The sequence below is a fragment of the Pristiophorus japonicus genome, chromosome 6 (genome assembly GCF_044704955.1).
Source record: "Pristiophorus japonicus isolate sPriJap1 chromosome 6, sPriJap1.hap1, whole genome shotgun sequence".
NCBI lineage: Eukaryota > Metazoa > Chordata > Chondrichthyes > Pristiophoridae > Pristiophorus > Pristiophorus japonicus.
In genome coordinates, this window is record NC_091982.1 from 73,672,895 (window position 1) to 73,691,164 (window position 18,270).

Sequence of the window (18,270 nt, forward strand, 5' to 3'; positions counted from 1 at the left end):
TCTCCTCCTCCTCCTCCTCCGCCTCCCCCCCCCCACTGTTTTCTGAGATAGTCCTGCAATCTCCAGTGGCAAATCCTGTTCCCTCATGATGGCTAAGTTGTGTAGCATGCAGCACACCACAGTGAACTCAGCGACCTGCTCAGGGGAGTATTGCAGGGAGCCTCCAGAGTGGTCCAAGCATCGGAATCGCTGCTTTAGCACTCTAATTGTCTTCACGACGATGTTGCGTGTGGCTATATGGGAGATATTGTTGCTCGCCTTCTGTCTGCGGTTTGAGGAGGGGGTGTCATGAGCCAGATGGCGAGCCTGTAACCTTTGTCCCCCAGCATCCAGCTCTGGCCTTCTATCTGCTCCTCAAACAGCTGTGAGACAGTGCTCTCATGCAAGATGACAGCTTCATGGATGCTCCCTGGAAATTTTGCATTTCCTGCCATGATACGCTGAGTATGGTCGCAGACAATCTGTACGTTCAGCGAGTGGAATCCCTTTTGGTTTCGGTAAACTTTCGGATTCTCAAAAGTTGCTCGCAGGGTGATGTGCGCACAGTCAATGGCAGCCTGTACTTTGGGGAAGCCAACAATTCGTGCAAAGCCTATAGCCCTCTCATTCTGTGCCTCCCTAGTCATTGGTAAGTTGATGAAGTCCTTCCTGCATGCATACAGTGCAGTAGTCACCTGGTGAATGCAGCAATGTGTAGCGTGCTGCGAGATGCAGCCTATGTCCCCTGCTGATGCCTGAAATGAGTCGGAGGCATAGAAGGCAAGTGCTGCAGTCACCTTGACCTCAATGGGCAATGCAATCCTCCTCATGCTTGTAGGCTGTATGTCTGCCTTTATAAGCTGGCATATCTCTTTTCAAAAGTACAGTCTTCTAACGCACTGTGCCTCAGTCAGGTGGAGGTATGAGCGATGTTCCCTGTAAACTCGTTGAGGGTAAGACCACCTCCCCATTAGTCTGCGACCTCTTTCATTACGCTGATAATGCTGTCGAATACGCCTTCTTCTATGATTATCCTAGATAGCATAAGCAGTTACCAAATATGACACAGATAGAATAGGCCCCATTCTGAAAATGTCCTTAAATGCCCTTAAATGTCTTTAAAAATGAATTATAAACTCACTAATCTCTAAACGCAGCCTTCCCTCCAAAACCTTTAACTCAACTCCGTTTCCAAGATGGCACTGTTATCGCTGATTTTGATCTGACTCGACCAGGTAGACAAGCTTTTCCAGTTCAGTATTTATCACTGTCCTTAAAAATGTAATTATTTGGCCAAATGCACAAAAACGGCGATATCGTTGTTTTTGACATCACAAAAACAGTTTGTAAAAATGGTGGTTTTTATTTTTTAACAACGGCGTTAAACCACTGGCCAAACTTGAAAAATGTCCTTAAATTTTTTTAGCAACAAAAAAAACATTTTAACGTGACAAAATGGCATTAAAACGTGCGTTAGGCTGGCTAATTTTTGGCCTTCATTTCCTTAATATCAACATTTTTCTACAATATGCAGAACCAAATATTTTCCCCCTTTGTATCTAGAAAAATAAGTATCAGTGGGCACATAAGAACAAGGGATTAAATTTGAGCTGAGAATATTTATTCACTGTATTCAGCAAAAACACCAAACTGTAGAACAATGTTTAATATTTAAAATTAAATAGATTACATAAGAAATAACAAAACGTTGGAATATATATACACTTTAAATTCACTCAGATTTAAATCCTGTCACTGTCACCTCATGATTGTTTAATCATTTAATAAAAGTTCAGTTTTGTGTTTGTTGATACATTGTGGAAAAAAATATTTTATGTTTAACTCATTACATATTTAAAACTGAAAGTATTCACTGAAATCATCAAAATGTATTTTCCATTGTACCCAATATTTTTGTACATTCACCATGAAGGAGGTACTATTTTTCTGAAATTAAAGATATTTTTTGCAGACATTAGAAGTGAAGGTAATGTGGGCTAAACATTATAATAACTTTTTGTCACTTGTGGGGAAATAGACTGCTACAAAGTTTAATCGTTATAAATATCTCACCACAGATGAGTGGAAAGTTCCATTTCCTTCAAAAATAATGATGCATCTGCTATTAATATGTACTTTTATTACATGCAATACTGTAAAAATCCAGATTCACAGAAACATGGTCTGATGTTGAAACTATTAATCTATCTTTGATTGCTTAGTTTTTTCACAAGGTGCACAATGGAGAATAAAACTCAAAATAGCTTGGTAGCCCAGTTTCTCACACAAAAACTACTAAATTTCAGTGATAACACCTGCTTTCATTAAATTGGTCCGGATTTTGCTGTTGAAATGATGGTGAAACTGTCAGAGTTCATTATCATTACCCTGATAGCAACTTCTGGCATCCGCACATGCACAGTTAAATGCGGAAATCCAGAAATTGCTGACTGTGATTCTTTGCTCCTCCACAGGAAGTCCTTGCAGACAGCAATCTTGGAGAAGTCACTCAACTGATGAGATCTTCCCCTTTTATGGTGTAATATCACAGTTAAATTCCCCCCAAAAAGTTATGCTTTGTTCTATGAGGTGTAATTGAAAAACTGATTTTATATTTGTAGAATGTTACATTTTTCCATCATAACAAAAATTCCCTATTTTTAAAAATAATAATCAAAACAAATTTAACTTTGTTTATGATATTTCAGCTTCTACCTTAATTCTATGTGTATTTCCCAATCTTTATTTCGCTCTTTGTAACATTTATAAAAAGTGAAGGATAATTAGTGCTTTTTATTTCTTGGTTTGTTGTCTGTGAGAATTCTTCAATGTAATTGGCTGCTGGATGCTGGAGAACCCCTAGACTTGGCGCCAGAATAAAACTAATGCCGGGAGAGGATAAAATCAACTCCACAGAGATCGCTAGATCTTTATGAGCAGCTTTCTTCGAGGTCAGTGGAGAGTGCCGTCACTTCGCCGCTGATCACTAAATCCGGCCCAATAAGATAGTTGTAGCAGATACAGTTGTAACTGATTTCTGGGTATCAAAAATGCTAAAAGATCTGGGGCTAGATTTTCCATTATTATTGCATGCATAACACCCACTTATCGTCCATTTTAACGCTGAAATGACATGTAACGCCCATATATCGCCCATTTTGGCACAAAATGGAAATTGATGAGTATTTTTAGGAAACTTTTCGCCGAGCGTTACTTTCCCCATGTGCTTAACGTCGGAAAAAAATATTACTTTTTTAGGGTGGAATCATCAGAATGAGCGAAATCAATGGCCATAATATCGCCCAGCGTTACTTTCAGCATGGAATTAACGCCAAGATTTAATAATACTGCCTGGCCACTGTTTTTTGTTGTAAAGATCAAATTTGCCAAAACTAACATCGGGAGATCACCCATCCTTACTTTCATCACCTCGCACACATCTCGCCCACAATATCGCTCGCCGAAAAAAAACAGCGGGAAAAAGTGGAACTAATCGGAACTACTCACAGCGTTATGGACACCATGTTATACATAACATGTTGTATCCTTTAAAAGGCTGCTCTGCTTCAACCTCGGGGAAGTTCGGATGTACTCTGGAAGTCTTTGAAGGTGATGTGAACATCTGAACAAACATCTTTATCATACTGTGGATGATTTGGAATTTAATAGCTGTCTTTATGGGGATATTCATTCTTTGTGACCAATCGGTGGAAAACAGATAGCTATTGGAATGGGGCCTGTCCTTTCTCACCCTCTCTTGATGACCACTTACATGCTGCAGACTCGAGATGGCAGAAGGTATGCTCGACAGCATCATGTGCCCAATGTAAGACGTGACAGACTAATGAGGAGGACCAGACGTTAAACCCCCTGCAAATACAGAGAGAAGCAGTCTTACCTCAACTTGCCCGATACCACTTGCCTTCGGCGATTGCGCTTCCACAAAGAGGTTATCAATGAGGCTATCAGTGAGATATGCCAGCTCATAAGGCGAGATCTGCAGCCTGCCAGCATCACCAGGACTGCACTGTCCATCGAGGTCAAAGTCACCGTGGCACTGTCATTCTATGCATCAGATTCTTTTCAGGCCTCAGCTGGCAATATTTGCAGTATGTCTCAGCATGCAACACATTGTAGCATTAGACAGGTCACTGAACACCTGTACGCACGCAGAGTGGACTTTATCAGCTTCCCTATGACCAGGGAGGCTCAGACTGAGCGGGCTCTAGGATTCCACCGAATTGTTAACTTCCCCAAGGTGCAGGAAGCAATATACTGTACACACATCACGTTGCGGGCACCTTTTCAGGATGCAGAGGTTTTCAGGATGGTTGGTGACAAAGGATATGGCCTCGCCTCCTGGCTGATGAACCCCCTGCATCACACCCACACCAAAGCCGAGAAGCGATACAACGAGAGTCACAGAGCCAGTCGCAATATCGTGGAGAAAACCATTGGCGTCCTTAAGCAGTGCTTTAGATGCCTGGACCATTCAGGAGGCAAGCTTCAATATCATCCTAAGCAGGTTGCTCAATTCATGGTGGTGTGCTGCATGCTGCACAACTTGGCTATCAGGACCCCTCCTGGGACAACAATTGCCAGAAGGGTGTGACGGTCCCCCTCAGGAGAGAGAGGAAGAGGAGGATGAGGAGGTGGACGCTGACCTCGGGCCACACAATCAGGCTGATGCTGAAGCCATGCCCCCGCCCCCCTATAGATCGCATGAAAGGGCCCGTGGTGGCATGATAGCTGCAAGACTCTTACCTGCACCTGGGTAGGACTGGAATCAATGTCTTAGGGGGAGTGTTTGCTAGTGCTGTTGGGGAGGGATTAAACTAGTATGGCAGGAGGATGGGAACCTATGCAGGGAGACAGAGGGAAGTAGAATGGGGGCAGAAGCAAAAGATAGAAAGAAGAAAAGTAAAAGTGGAGGGCAGAGAAACCCAAGGCAAAAATCAAAAAGGGCCACATTACAGCAAAATTCAAAAGGGGCAGGCAAAGTGTGTTAAAAAGACAAGCCTGAAGGCTCTGTGCCTCCATGCGAGGAGTATTCGTAATAAGGTGGACGAATTAACTGCGCAGGCAGCAATTAACGAATATGATATAATTGGCATCACGGAGATATGGCTCCAGGGTGACCAAGACTGGGAACACAACATCCAGATGTATTCAACATTCAGGAAGGATAGACAGAAAGGAAAAGGAGGTGCTGGTTAAAGGGGAAATTAACGCAATAGTAAGAAAGGACTTTAGCTTGGATGATGTGGAATCTCTGTGGGTGGAGCTACAGAATACTAAAGATCAGAAAACGCTAGTGGGAGTTGTGTACAGACTACCAAACAGTAATAGTGAGGTTGTTGACAGCATCAAACAAGAAATTAGGGATGCGTGCAATAAAGGTACAGCAGTTATCATGGGTGACTTTAATCTACATATAGATTGGGCTAACCAAACTGGTAGCAATAGCAACACTGGTGGAGGAGGATTTCCTTGAGTGTATTAGGGATGGTTTTCTCGATGAATATGTCGAGGAACCAACTAGAGGGCTGGCCATCCTAGACTGGGTGATGTGTAATGAGAAAGGACTAATTAGCAATCTTGTTGTGTGAGGCCCCTTGGGGAAGAGTGACCATAATATGGTAGAATTCTTTATTAAACTGAAGAGTGACACAGTAAATTCAGAGACTAGGGTTCTGAACTTAAGGAAAGGTAACTTCGATGGTATGAGATGTGAATTGGCTAGAATAGACTGGCAAATGATACTTAAAGGGTTGATGGTGGATAGGCAATGGCAAACGTTTAATGATCACATGGATGAACTTCAACAATTGTACATCCCTGTCTGGAGTAAAAATAAAACAGGGAAGGTGGCTCAACTGTGGCTAACAAGAGAAGTTAAGGATAGTGTTAAATCCAAGGAAGAGGCATATAAATTGGCCAGAAAAAGCAGCAAACCTGAGGACTGGGAGAAATTTAGAATCCAGCAGAGGAGGACAAAGGTTTTAATTAGGAGAGGGAAGGAGGAACTGAAGGAAATCTATATTAGGCGGGAAAATGTGTTCGGGAAATTGATGGAATTGAAGGCCGATAAATCCCTGGGCCTGATAGTCTGTATCCTAGAGTACTTAAGGAAGTGGCCTAAGAAATAGTGGATGCATTGGTGATCATTTTCCAACAGTCTATCGACTTGGGATCAGTTCCAGTGGACTGGAGGGTAGCTAATGTAACAGCACTTTTTAAAAAAGGAGGGAGCGAGAAAACGGGTAATTATAGACCAGTTACCCTGACATCAGTAGTGGGGAAAATGTTGGAATCAATTATTAAAGATGAAATTGTAGCACATTTGGAAAGCAGTGACGGGATCGGTCCAAGTCACCATGGATTTATGAAAGGGAAATCATGCTTGACAAATCTTCTAGAATTTTTTGAGGATGTAACTAGTGGAGTGGACAAGGGATTATCAGTGGATGTGGTGTATTTGGACTATCAAAAGGTTTTTGACAAGGTCTCACCCAAGAGAGTAGTGTGCAAAATTAAAGCACATGGTATTGGGGGTAATGTACTGATGTGGATAGAGAACTGGTTGGCAGACAGGAAGCAGAGAGTCGAGATTAACGGGTCCTTTTCAGAATGGCAGGCAGTGACTGGTGGGGTGCCGCACGGCTTAGTGCTGGGACCCCAGCTCTTTACAATATACATCAATGATTTAGATGAAGGAATTGAGTGTAATATCTCCAAGTTTGCGGATGATACTAAACTGGGTGACAGTGTGAGCTGTGAGGAGGACGCTAAGAGGCTGCAGGGTGACTTAGACAGGTTAGTAAGTGGACAAACTCATGGCAGATGCAGTACAATGTGGATACATGTGAGGTTATCCACTTTGGGGGCAAAAACACAAAGGCAGAATATTATCTGAATGGCGACAGATTAGGAAAAGGGGAGATGCAACGAGACCTGGGTGTCATGGTTTATCAGTCATTGAAAGGTGGCATGCAGGTACGGCAGGCGGTGAAGGTGGCAAATGATATGTTGGCCTTCATAGCTAGGGGATTTGAGTATAGGAGCAGGGACGTCTTACTGCAGCTGTACAGGGCCTTAGTGAGGCCTCACCTGGAATATTGTGTTCAGTTTTGGTCTCCTAATCTGAGGAAGGATGTTCTTGCTATTGAGGGAGTGCAGCGAAGGTTCACCAGACTGATTCCCGGGATGGCAGGACTTACGTATGAGGAGAGACTGGATTGACTGGGCCTATATTCACTGGAGTTTAGAAGGATGAGAGGGGATCTCATAGAAACATATAAAATTCTGATGGGACTGGACAGGTTCGATGGTGGAAGAATGTTCCCGATGTTGAGGAAGTCCAGAACCAGGGGTCACAGTCTAAGGATAAAGCGTAAGCCATTGAGGACTGAGATGAGGAGAAACTTCTTCACTCAGAGAGTTGTTAACCTGTGGAATTCCCTACCTCAGAGAGTTGTTGATGCCAGTTCATTGGATATATTCAAGAGGGAGTTAGATATGGCCCTTACGGCTAAAGGGATCAAGGGGTATGGAGAGAAAGCAGGAAAGGGGTACTGAGGTGAATGATCAGCCATGATCTTATTGAATGGTGGTGCAGGCGCGAAGAGCCAAATGGCCTACTCCTGCAAATATTTTCTATGTTTCTATGTTTCTATGTCAGGAGCTCATAAATGAGTGCTTTGCCTGAAAGAACGTTAGTGTTATTTACAAGGCTGACACACTGCTGGGTGTTCAGGTCATACATCAATGGTGGGCATCACCTTGGTAACAGTTAAAGTTTAAGTTGATTGAAGTTAAATGTAATTATACCCGTTGATGTTAAGGAATCACCAGTGTGTAACGGTGCAGCGATCTGAGCCAATGCGCAACAAGGTTATGTTAAATAAAAAACATTTAAACCGAACATTTGTCTGAAATCATAAGTATATCTGTAAAAACCAACCCTTCACCCTCCCCCCCACTTCTCATCTCCACCTCTAACCCTTCCCCTTCCCCTCCTGACTCCAAGCCGCCTGGCCGAGGTGCTGTTTCACTGGGGAGGGTGGGGGGCTGGGGGAGTGGAATGACGGCTGAACTGTTGCTTGGATAGATACGGGCCAGGACGGTCCCGAGGTGGGAACGTGCTCCGAGCTCCGGTTCTCATGTGTCATTTTCAATGTGGGTACGGCACCTTGGGGCACAGCGCTGTGCTCCGGGACAACTGGGAGCCTCTGCCACCAGTGTTCCTGGCTACCAGCTCCAGGGCCTCCTCCATCCCTTCCATGTTATATATTATTTGTTGGACAAAAACTCGGTGCCAACTATGTTCTTGGTGCTTAGTAGACGTTTTGCTGCTGGTGAATCTCCCTCGTGCCTCCCACAACAGCCAAACAAGCACACACCACACCCACATATGCTTTCATTCCCTCTCTGCTCCCTCTATCTCTGTCTCCTCTTCTGTACATGTAATGATGACCCCTGACCTCGGGACCGTCCTGGGGAATGAGCGTTGCCATGCTGTTTCTAAGGACGGCGACACTTTATGGCAGAAGGTAGAGAGATTCAATGCTGACGCACATTTCAGATCGCTCGTGGTAATGCCCAATTTTTAAAATGGAGACGAGGGGCTTTGAGAATGGGCGACAAGCCGGTGATCTTAAAACCCATTTTTACCGCCCACACCATAAATACCGCCTATTTTTGGCCGATCTGCACGAAAGTGTAAAATCTAGCCCCTGAGCTTATAGTTTGAGAATTGCAGGCACAATCTTAGTACTGTTAAACTGATGTATTTACTTAACTAGAGTCAAACTGAATTTATTGCGCGTAAAACAAAAATCTTATTTGTAGAATGCTTCAAATTTAATTTTCCCAGCTTATTAAAACAATTGGGTCAATTCTCATTGGCTTCAATGTGGTTAATAGGGCAGCAACAGCTTCAGAATGAGGGAGGTTAACATGATGATACGACCGACTCCATTTTAAAAGGGGCCTACTGCCAAGTGTCCAAAGTACCTGGCTGTTTCAGAAAGTAGGACACTTTTAACATGGAAAATGTGGTTCGATGACATATGTAAGCCCTCAATTGTCATTTTAGGATGGAACTGGTCGAAGCGTGCAGGCTCTGATTGGTTCCATGGACAATAGAATTGAAAAGGCCCAGAAAAGGTAAGTTTGGAATTATTTTTGCAGGTGTGCTTTTACAAGCCCCACAAAAATAATCTGTCCCCCCTCCCCCTCCGCAATCACGGCCTCTCCAACTTACTTGCTGATGGAGGGGATGGGCCAGTATGGTAGGCCTCAATCCAGTGAGCAGGATTAGGCATCCCACAGCTTGTTGGTCAGAGCCTCAAAACCATGGCTGCCTCTTCACTTTGAGCATGAGCAAGCGGCTGATGTGCTCCGCCGGTTGATCACTTAAAAGTTGACACCAACCCCAATGAGTGCAACATAAATAGTGTATTTCTGTCTGTGATTTCTGGTTTTATTACGTGCACTGCCTTTCAGTGTCAGCTGTGGCTCAGTGCTTAGCACTCTCGCCTCTGAGTCAGAGGTTATGGGTTTAAGTTCCACTCCAGGGACTTGAGCATAAAAATTTAGGCTGACGCTCCAATGCAATGCTGAGTGTGTGCTGCACTGTCGGAGGTGCCGTCTTTCAGCTGAGACGTTAAATTGAGGCCCCTTCTGCTATCTCAGGTGGAGGCAAAAGATCCCATGGCACTATTTTGAAGAATAGCAGGGGAGTTATCCCCGGTGTCCTGGCCAATATTTTTCCCTTAATCAACATAACAAGAACAGATCATCTGGTCATTATCACATTGCTGTGTTAGAGAGCTTGCTGTGCACAACTTGGCTGCTGCGTTTCCCACATTACAAAAGCTACTTCATTGGCTGTAAAGCGCTTTGAGGTGTCCGGTGGTCATGAAAAGCGCTATTTAAATGCAAGTCTTTCTTTCTTAGCTTAAAAAATAGGGTTTTTTAAAGAAATAATACCATCAAAATGGCTTATGCAACTGGGTGCTAGGTGTATGGCTTTTATTATTATAACTGTGGATGAATTACTTAAAATATAGTTGATAATTAACATGCACTTTCTGATACAAGTCATCATCACATCGAGGATGACTTGCTTCCATGCCAAAAAGGGATAAGTTCACAGGTGTTTCAATGAAGGACCAAATTTTCAGGTCCTGAAGGGTGGAAGCTGTCTGTGCATGGATTTTATTAATGTGTGGTGACCATTGCACACCAGCCACCACACGGGCTTGACAGAGCTAGGTCTTGGTCCAGTGGCGAGGATTAACCAAGACGACTGGAGACCAGCTCTGCTGCACGGACCTAGTGCGCATACATATCGCAGTGTGGGCTGGCCCGTGCTGCCCCTGGGCCTACGCCTCTTCTGGCCCCAAACTCATGCCTCTCCTGGGCCCCGATCACGTTACTCCACGATCAATCGCCACTCCTGTGCCCCAACCTCGCCGCTCCTGCTGTACCAGCCCACGCTCCAATCACTGACCTGGACCTTGATAACATCCAATCCAGTCACCCTCTTCGCTGCTGTTGCCCTCCTGCACCAGCTCGCGCTGTACCTTGCAATGGTATGCCAGCACACTGCTGCAGGCTGCTGCTCCTTTTATGGTCCCGACCTGCTGCTGATGGTCTCTCACCAGCAACAGCAACCACTTAAAAGCATATATACAGTAATGCCATACTGCCATCACACCGTCTGAAATCATGAGACAATCAGGCAATGATCGATACAAGTTTAACATAACTTCTCTGCTTTATAATTCTTTTCCTCTACAAATGAACCCCAGTGCTTTATTTGCACTTTTATGGCATTTTTAACCTATGTTGCTACTTTTAATGATTTGTGAATCTACACCGCTAGATTACTTTGCACCTCTATCCCATTTAGACGCTTATTTTCCAAGGTGTAGGTAGGCTCCTTATTCCTCCTACCAAAATGCATCACCTAACACTTGCCTATATTGAAATTTATTTGTCATTTACATGCCCATTCTGCAAGTTTGTTTACAGTAGAATTAATTAAAAGTTTTTAGTTCGTCATGTACAAACTCTATTTAAAAGAAATTACTGGGATATAAAAGAAATGCATAATAATGCATGAACACTTCAGAAACATAGAAACATAGAAACATAGAAAATAGGTGCAGGAGTAGGCCATTCGGCCCTTCTAGCCTGCACCGCCATTCAATGGATTCATGGCTGAACATGCAACTTCAATACCCCATTCCTGCTTTCTCGCCATACCCCTTGATCCTCAGTTAGTTGGAAATGAGAGGTCAAGCAATGACCTATTTTGGGACTCTACTCAGCAACTCCTAATCTGACCTTTATTATCCATTGCTATTTCACTGGTTTTTAATTTAATTGGAAGTGTAGTTAGACTTTCAGAAAGTCTAATGAACTGAACGATAGGGAATTGCAATTACCTAATTTGTAACATCCTTAATGAAGTTGAGGAGGTGTGCATGCTAGTTGCTTCTGATTCAACAGAGGCCTATAAAGGCCGCGAGAGGCAGCGGGAGTTCGTGGTCGCTGAGGCGTGAGTCCGGGGATCAGCAGAGGCCTATAAAGGCGTGACTTGTGCAGCTACAGGGAGAAGGCAAAAAAGAAGTAGAAAGAAACAGAAAGGTGACGTCACAGCCTAGGGGGTAAGTGATTGGCTGGTGACTGGTGAGTAGTTTTTCTTTTTCTTTTTTATATTAGTCAGTAACTTTTAACATTGTGTTGCCAATTTAAGTGTATCTAAGGGTTAAGTCATGGCAGGAGAGCTCGGTCGGGTGTTATGCTCCTCCTGTACCATGTGGGAACTCAGGGACACTTCCGGTGTCCCTGACGACTACGTGTGCGGGAAGTGTATCCGCCTCGAGCTCCTGACGGTTCGCGTTGCGGAGTTGGAGCTGAGGATGGATTCACTCTGGAGCATCCACGATGGTGAGAATGACGTGAGTAGCACGTGTAGCGAGTTGGTCTTACCGCAGGAGAAGGGTCCACAGCCAGATTGGGAATGGAAGACCAGCAGGAAGAGTAGTGCAAGGAAGGTAATGCAGGGGTCCCCTGTGGTCATTCCCCTGCAAAACAGATACACCGCTTTGAGTACTGTTGGGGGGGATGACTCATCAGGGGAGGGCAGCAGCAGCCAAGTTCATGGCACCGTGGCTGGCTCTGTTGCACAGGAGGGCAGGAAAAAGAGTGGGAGACTGATAGTGATACGGGATTCAATGGTGAGGGGAATAGATAGGCGTTTCTGCGGCCGCAAACGAGACTCCAGGATGGTATGTTGCCTCCCTGGTGCAAGGGTCAAGGATGTCTCAGAGCGGGTGCAGGACATTCTGAAAAGGGAGGGAGAACAGCCAGTTGTCGTTGTACACATAGGTACAAATGACATAGGTAAAAAAAGGGATGAGGTCCTATGAAACGAATTTAAGGAGCTAGGAGCTAAATTAAAAAGTAGGACCTCAAAAGTAATAATCTCGGGATTGCTACCAGTGCCATGTGCTAGTCAGAGTAGGAATCGCAGGATAGCGCAGATGAATACGTGGCTTGAGCAGTGGTGCAGCAGGGAGGGATTCAAATTCCTGGGGCATTGGAACCGGTTCTGGGGGAGGTGGGACCAGTACAAACCGGATGGTCTGCACCTGGGCAGGACCGGAACCAATGTCCTCGGGGGAGTGTTTGCTAGTGCTGTTGGGGAGGAGTTAAACTAGTATGGCAGGGGGATGGGAACCAATGCAGGGAGACAGAGGGAGACAAAAAGGAGGCAAAAGCAAAAGACAGAAAGGAGATGAGGAAAAGTGGAGGGCAGAGAAACCCAAGGCAAAGAACAAAAAGGGCCACTGTACGGCAAAATTCTAAAAGGACAAAGGGTGTTAAAAAAACAAGCCTGAAGGCTTTGTGTCTTAATGCAAGGAGTATCCGCAATAAAGTGGATGAATTAACTGGGCAAATAGATGTTAACAAATATGATGTGATTGGGATTACGGAGACGTGGCTCCAGGATGATCAGGGCTGGGAACTCAACATCCAGGGGTATTCAACATTCAGGAAGGATAGAATAAAAGGAAAAGGAGGTGGGGTAGCATTGCTGGTTAAAAAGGAGATTAATGCAATAGTTAGGAAAGACATTAGCTTGGATGATGTGGAATCTATATGAGTAGAGCTGCAGAACACCAAAGGGCAAAAAATGTTAGTGGGAGTTGTGTACAGACCTCCAAACAGTAGTAGTGATGTTGGGGAGGGCATCAAACAGGAAATTAGGGGTGCATGCAATAAAGATGCAGCAGTTATAATGGGTGACTTTAATATGCACATAGATTGGGCTAGTCAAACTGGAAGCAATACGGTGGAGGAGGATTTCCTGGAGTGCATAAGGGATGGTTTTCTAGACCAATATGTCGAGGAACCAACTAGGGGGGAGGCCATCTTAGACTGGGTGTTGTGTAATGAGAGAGGATTAATTAGCAATCTCATTGTGCGAGGCCCCTTGGGGAAGAGTGACCATAATATGGTGGAATTCTGCATTAGGATGGAGAATGAAACAGTTAATTCCGAGACCATGGTCCAGAACTTAAAGAAGAGTAACTTTGAAGGTATGAGGCGTGAATTGGCTAGGATAGATTGGCGAATGATACTTAAGGGGTTGACTGTGGATGGGCAATGGCAGACATTTAGAGACCGCATGGATGAACTACAACAATTGTACATTCTTGTCTGGCGTAAAAATAAAAAAGGGAAGGTGGCTCAACCGTGGCTATCTAGGGAAATCAGGGATAGAATTAAAGCCAAGGAGGTGGCATACAAATTGGCCATAAATAGCAGCGAACCCGGGGACAGGGAGAAATTTAGAACTCAGCAGAGGAGGACAATGGGTTTGATTAGGGCAGGGAAAATGGAGTACGAGAAGAAGCTTGCAGGGAACATTAAGGCGGATTGCAAAGGTTTCTATAGGTATGTAAAGAGAAAAAGGTTAGTAAAGACAAACGTAGGTCCCCTGCAGTCAGAATCAGGGAAAGTCATAACGGGGAACAAACAAATGGCAGACCAATTGAACAAGTACTTTGGTTCGGTATTCACTAAGGAGGACACAAACAACCTTCCGGATATAAAAGGGGTCAGAGGGTCTAGTAAGGAGGAGGAACTGAGGGAAATCTTTATTAGTCGGGAAATTGTGTTGGGGAAATTGATGGGATTGAAGGCTGATAAATCCCCAGGGCCTGATGGACTGCATCCCAGAGTACTTAAGGAGGTGGCCTTGGAAATAGTGGATGCATTGACAGTCATTTTCCAACATTCCATTGACTCTGGATCAGTTCCTATCGAGTGGAGGGTAGCCAATGTAACCCCACTTTTTAAAAAAGGAGGGAGAGAGAAAACAGGGAATTATAGACCGGTCAGCCTGACCTCAGTAGTGGGTAAAATGATGGAATCAATTATTAAGGATGTCATAGCAGCGCATTTGGAAAATGGTGACATGATAGGTCCAAGTCAGCATGGATTTGTGAAAGAGAAATCATGCTTGACAAATCTTCTGGAATTTTTTGAGGATATTTCCAGTAACGTGGACGAAGGAGAACCAGTTGATGTGGTATATTTCGACGTTCAGAAGGCTTTCGACAAGGTCCCACACAAGAGATTAATGTGCAAAGTTAAAGCACATGGGATTAGGGGTAGTGTGCTGACGTGGATTGAGAATGGGTTGTCAGGAAGCAAAGAGTAGGTGTAAATGGGTACTTTTCAGAATGGCAGGCAGTGACTAGTGGGGTACCGCAAGGTTCTGTGCTCGGGCCCCAGCTGTTTATATTGTACATTAATGATTTAGACGAGGGGATTAAATGTAGTATCTCCAAATTTGCGGATGACACTAAGTTGGGTGGCAGTGTGAGCTGCGAGGAGGATGCTATGAGGCTGCAGAGTGACTTGGATAGGTTAGGTGAGTGGGCAAATGCATGGCAGATGAAGTATAATGTGGATAAATGTGAGGTTATCCACTTTGGTGGTAAAAACAGAGAGACAGACTATTATCTGAATGGTGACAGATTAGGAAAAGGGGAGGTGCAACGAGACCTGGGTGTCATGGTACATCAGTCATTGAAGGTTGGCATGCAGGTACAGCAGGCGGTTAAGAAAGCAAATGGCATGTTGGCCTTCATAGCGAGGGGATTTGAGTACAGGGGCAGGGAGGTGTTGCTACTGTTGTACAGGGCCGTGGTGAGGCCACACCTGGAGTATTGTGTACAGTTTTGGTCTCCTAACCTGAGGAAGGACATTCTTGCTATTGAGGGAGTGCAGCGAAGATTCACCAGACTGATTCCCAGGATGGTGGGACTGACCTATCAAGAAAGACTGGATCAACTGGGCTTGTATTCACTGGAGTTCAGAAGAATGAGAGGGGACCTCATAGAAACGTTTAAAATTCTGACGGGTTTAGACAGGTTAGATGCAGGAAGAATGTTCCCAATGTTGGGGAAGTCCAGAACCAGGGGTCACAGTCTAAGGATAAGGGGTAAGCCATTTAGGACCGAGATGAGGAGAAACTTCTTCACCCAGAGAGTGGTGAACCTGTGGAATTCTCGACCACAGAAAGTAGTTGAGGCCAATTCACTAAATATATTCAAAAGGGAGTTAGATGAAGTCCTTACTACTCGGGGGATCAAGGGGTATGGCGAGAAAGCAGGAAGGGGGTACTGAAGTTGCATGTTCAGCCATGAACTCATTGAATGGCGGTGCAGGCTAGAAGGGCTGAATGGCCTACTCCTGCACCTATTTTCTATGTTTCTATGTTACTGCTGTACAGGTACTCCTCCTGCCTACTCCTTGAAATCTGATGATATAACATTTATGGCCCTGCAGTTGCCTGGCCTTATTTTTCATGCCTTTTAAATACAGGCACTAATTTTGCCATTTCCAGTCCAAAAGCCCTGACAGTACTCAAATACTGCTTCATGATGATAGCTGATGTCCCAGTAATTTGGCCTCTAATCTCCTTTAAACTTTAGGGTCTATGTCATCTGGCCCAAAAGATTCATTCAGTTAGAGGAAATCAAAACTACCAATTATAACTGCCATACTGATGTCAGAATTCTCCAAGTTTTTTAATGTAATACAGATATGGAACAGTTTATAGCATTAAAAACTTTAGACTTTCCATTAAAAAAAAATTCCATAAAAATGTCCCAAGTCAGAAAAAAGGCTATATTTTACAAACTCATCATCATCATCATAGGCAGTCCCTCGAAGCGAGGATGACTTGCTTCCACGCCAAAAACGGATGAATTCACAGGTATTTCAATGAAGGACCCAATATTCCAGATCCCGAACTACATCTTGGAGGGTGGAAGATGCCTGTATGTGGATTTTTTTAACGTGTGGGTGGCCGTTGCACACCAGCCACAACACTGTGCTACGTTGGTCTGCATTGGTTAGGGGCCGAGATGTTGGAAAGCAGTGAGGTCATGACCAAGGCCAAGAAAGTAACAAGCCATTGAAACCTGCTAGAAGAGAGCTGAGAAATTATATTTTGCAATTATGATCCTCGTGTGAAATGATAACACAACACACTTGGCTCTGGAAAGGAGTACATATTGGATTCGCTTCAACATTAACTTGTAGTGACACTGTCCACAGAACAAACTGTTTACACAATAAACGTTCAGTGTATCATCACTTTCTCTTAGGCCCGCAAAAGTCATCAGGTTTATAGCCTTTTTTATTCAAAGCCAGGAAACTTGCTTCAACAGAGATCCTCAGAGATGCTGTTCACGTGGGCACTGTGTCTTGCTCAGTCCCAGGTCTGGTTAAGGAGTCCTCATACAATTGACGCAAGAAAATTCTGCATCCCCTCAGACAGATAGTGCCACAAGATTAAAAGATAAATACAGATCAAAAAGGTCACTCAACTCATCTACCCACATTACACGATCCAATTATTTTTAGAAATAGTCTAAAGCTTTTGCTTCCACTGCCGACCTGCATGAAGAAGAGCTTCCTGATAATAATTCTACATTTGCTGTGTCCTCTTGTCTACTTTCACATCACAGCATACCTTGAAGTGCTTTGGATTTACTCTTTTTATGCCCTTTAATATCTTATATAACCTCTTCACGACTCCTTTCAATGCTGACTAGCCCTTGTTTTTTTCAGTTTTTACTCATAATTCAATCTTTTGATGATAAATAGTCTTGTGATTCTTCTGTGTACTGGCTCTAGAGTTCAATGTTTCCTTTATATCGTAAAACTTGGACATTTCACTCAAGATATGGTCTGACTAGAACACAGTCCAGTTTCCGTATGACATTCAGTTTTAGATTGTACTGATTGTAGTACAGTAATATGAAGCAGCATTCTAATTGCTATGTTGATTGTGGTTCCATAGTATGCCACACGATACTAAATGCTTACATGTCTGCTTTAGGCTCTCAAAAATGGTTCTTACTGGCTTTTAATAATTATTATTATTTTAATAGTAGCTATTAAATAATTGTAACAGTGGCAATTAAAATGGGGTGACTCATTCTTCAATTTTATGTTCTTCCTTATGAAGAGGTTTATTGCATTCGATGTTAGAAAACCCATCAGTGTGATTATGCTCGTGAGCAATGCTTAAGTTTTGGTGATAATGTTATAGGCAACAGAATGCTGAGAAGTGCTGCATTATCAATGAAGAAAGCAGTTTTCTTACTTTAGGAAGTTTCTCCTGAACTTCTATTCCTGAAAATAAATAACAGCACTCTCTAGAAATAATTGCTATATCTAAAGAAACATTGAAGATTGGTGTGGTAATAACTAACTGATTTTATTTCTAGACCCTCTAGAAGACTCTCGTCACAATTGTCAAACACCCTGTCCAATTTCCCTTTCCAAATGGAAAGGATTGGGTGGGGGTATAGTGGGAGGCTGATCCGCTACCACCCGTTTACCGCTCCTGCTGAAGTCGGAAATTACTGCCAGAAGATGTTGCCTGGGCACTATTATGTTGTTGTGTATCATTTGGAGCAGATTAGTTAGAACAGTTGAGAAAGTTTTATGTATCCATCTCACAGCATGAAATGCTGCCATTTGAACTATATTCCCAGACATTATGCGAAATAATACATTCGCTCTAAAATAGTGATTGAAAAAATGCTCTGTACAGAATTGTATTTCTGACTTGGCACATTTTGATCATGAATAATACACATGATCTTAGGGGTTTGATAATTTAATGCACTACACAAGTGAATACATTTTTGCTTTCAAAAGCAAATAATTAAATTGATATCTTATATA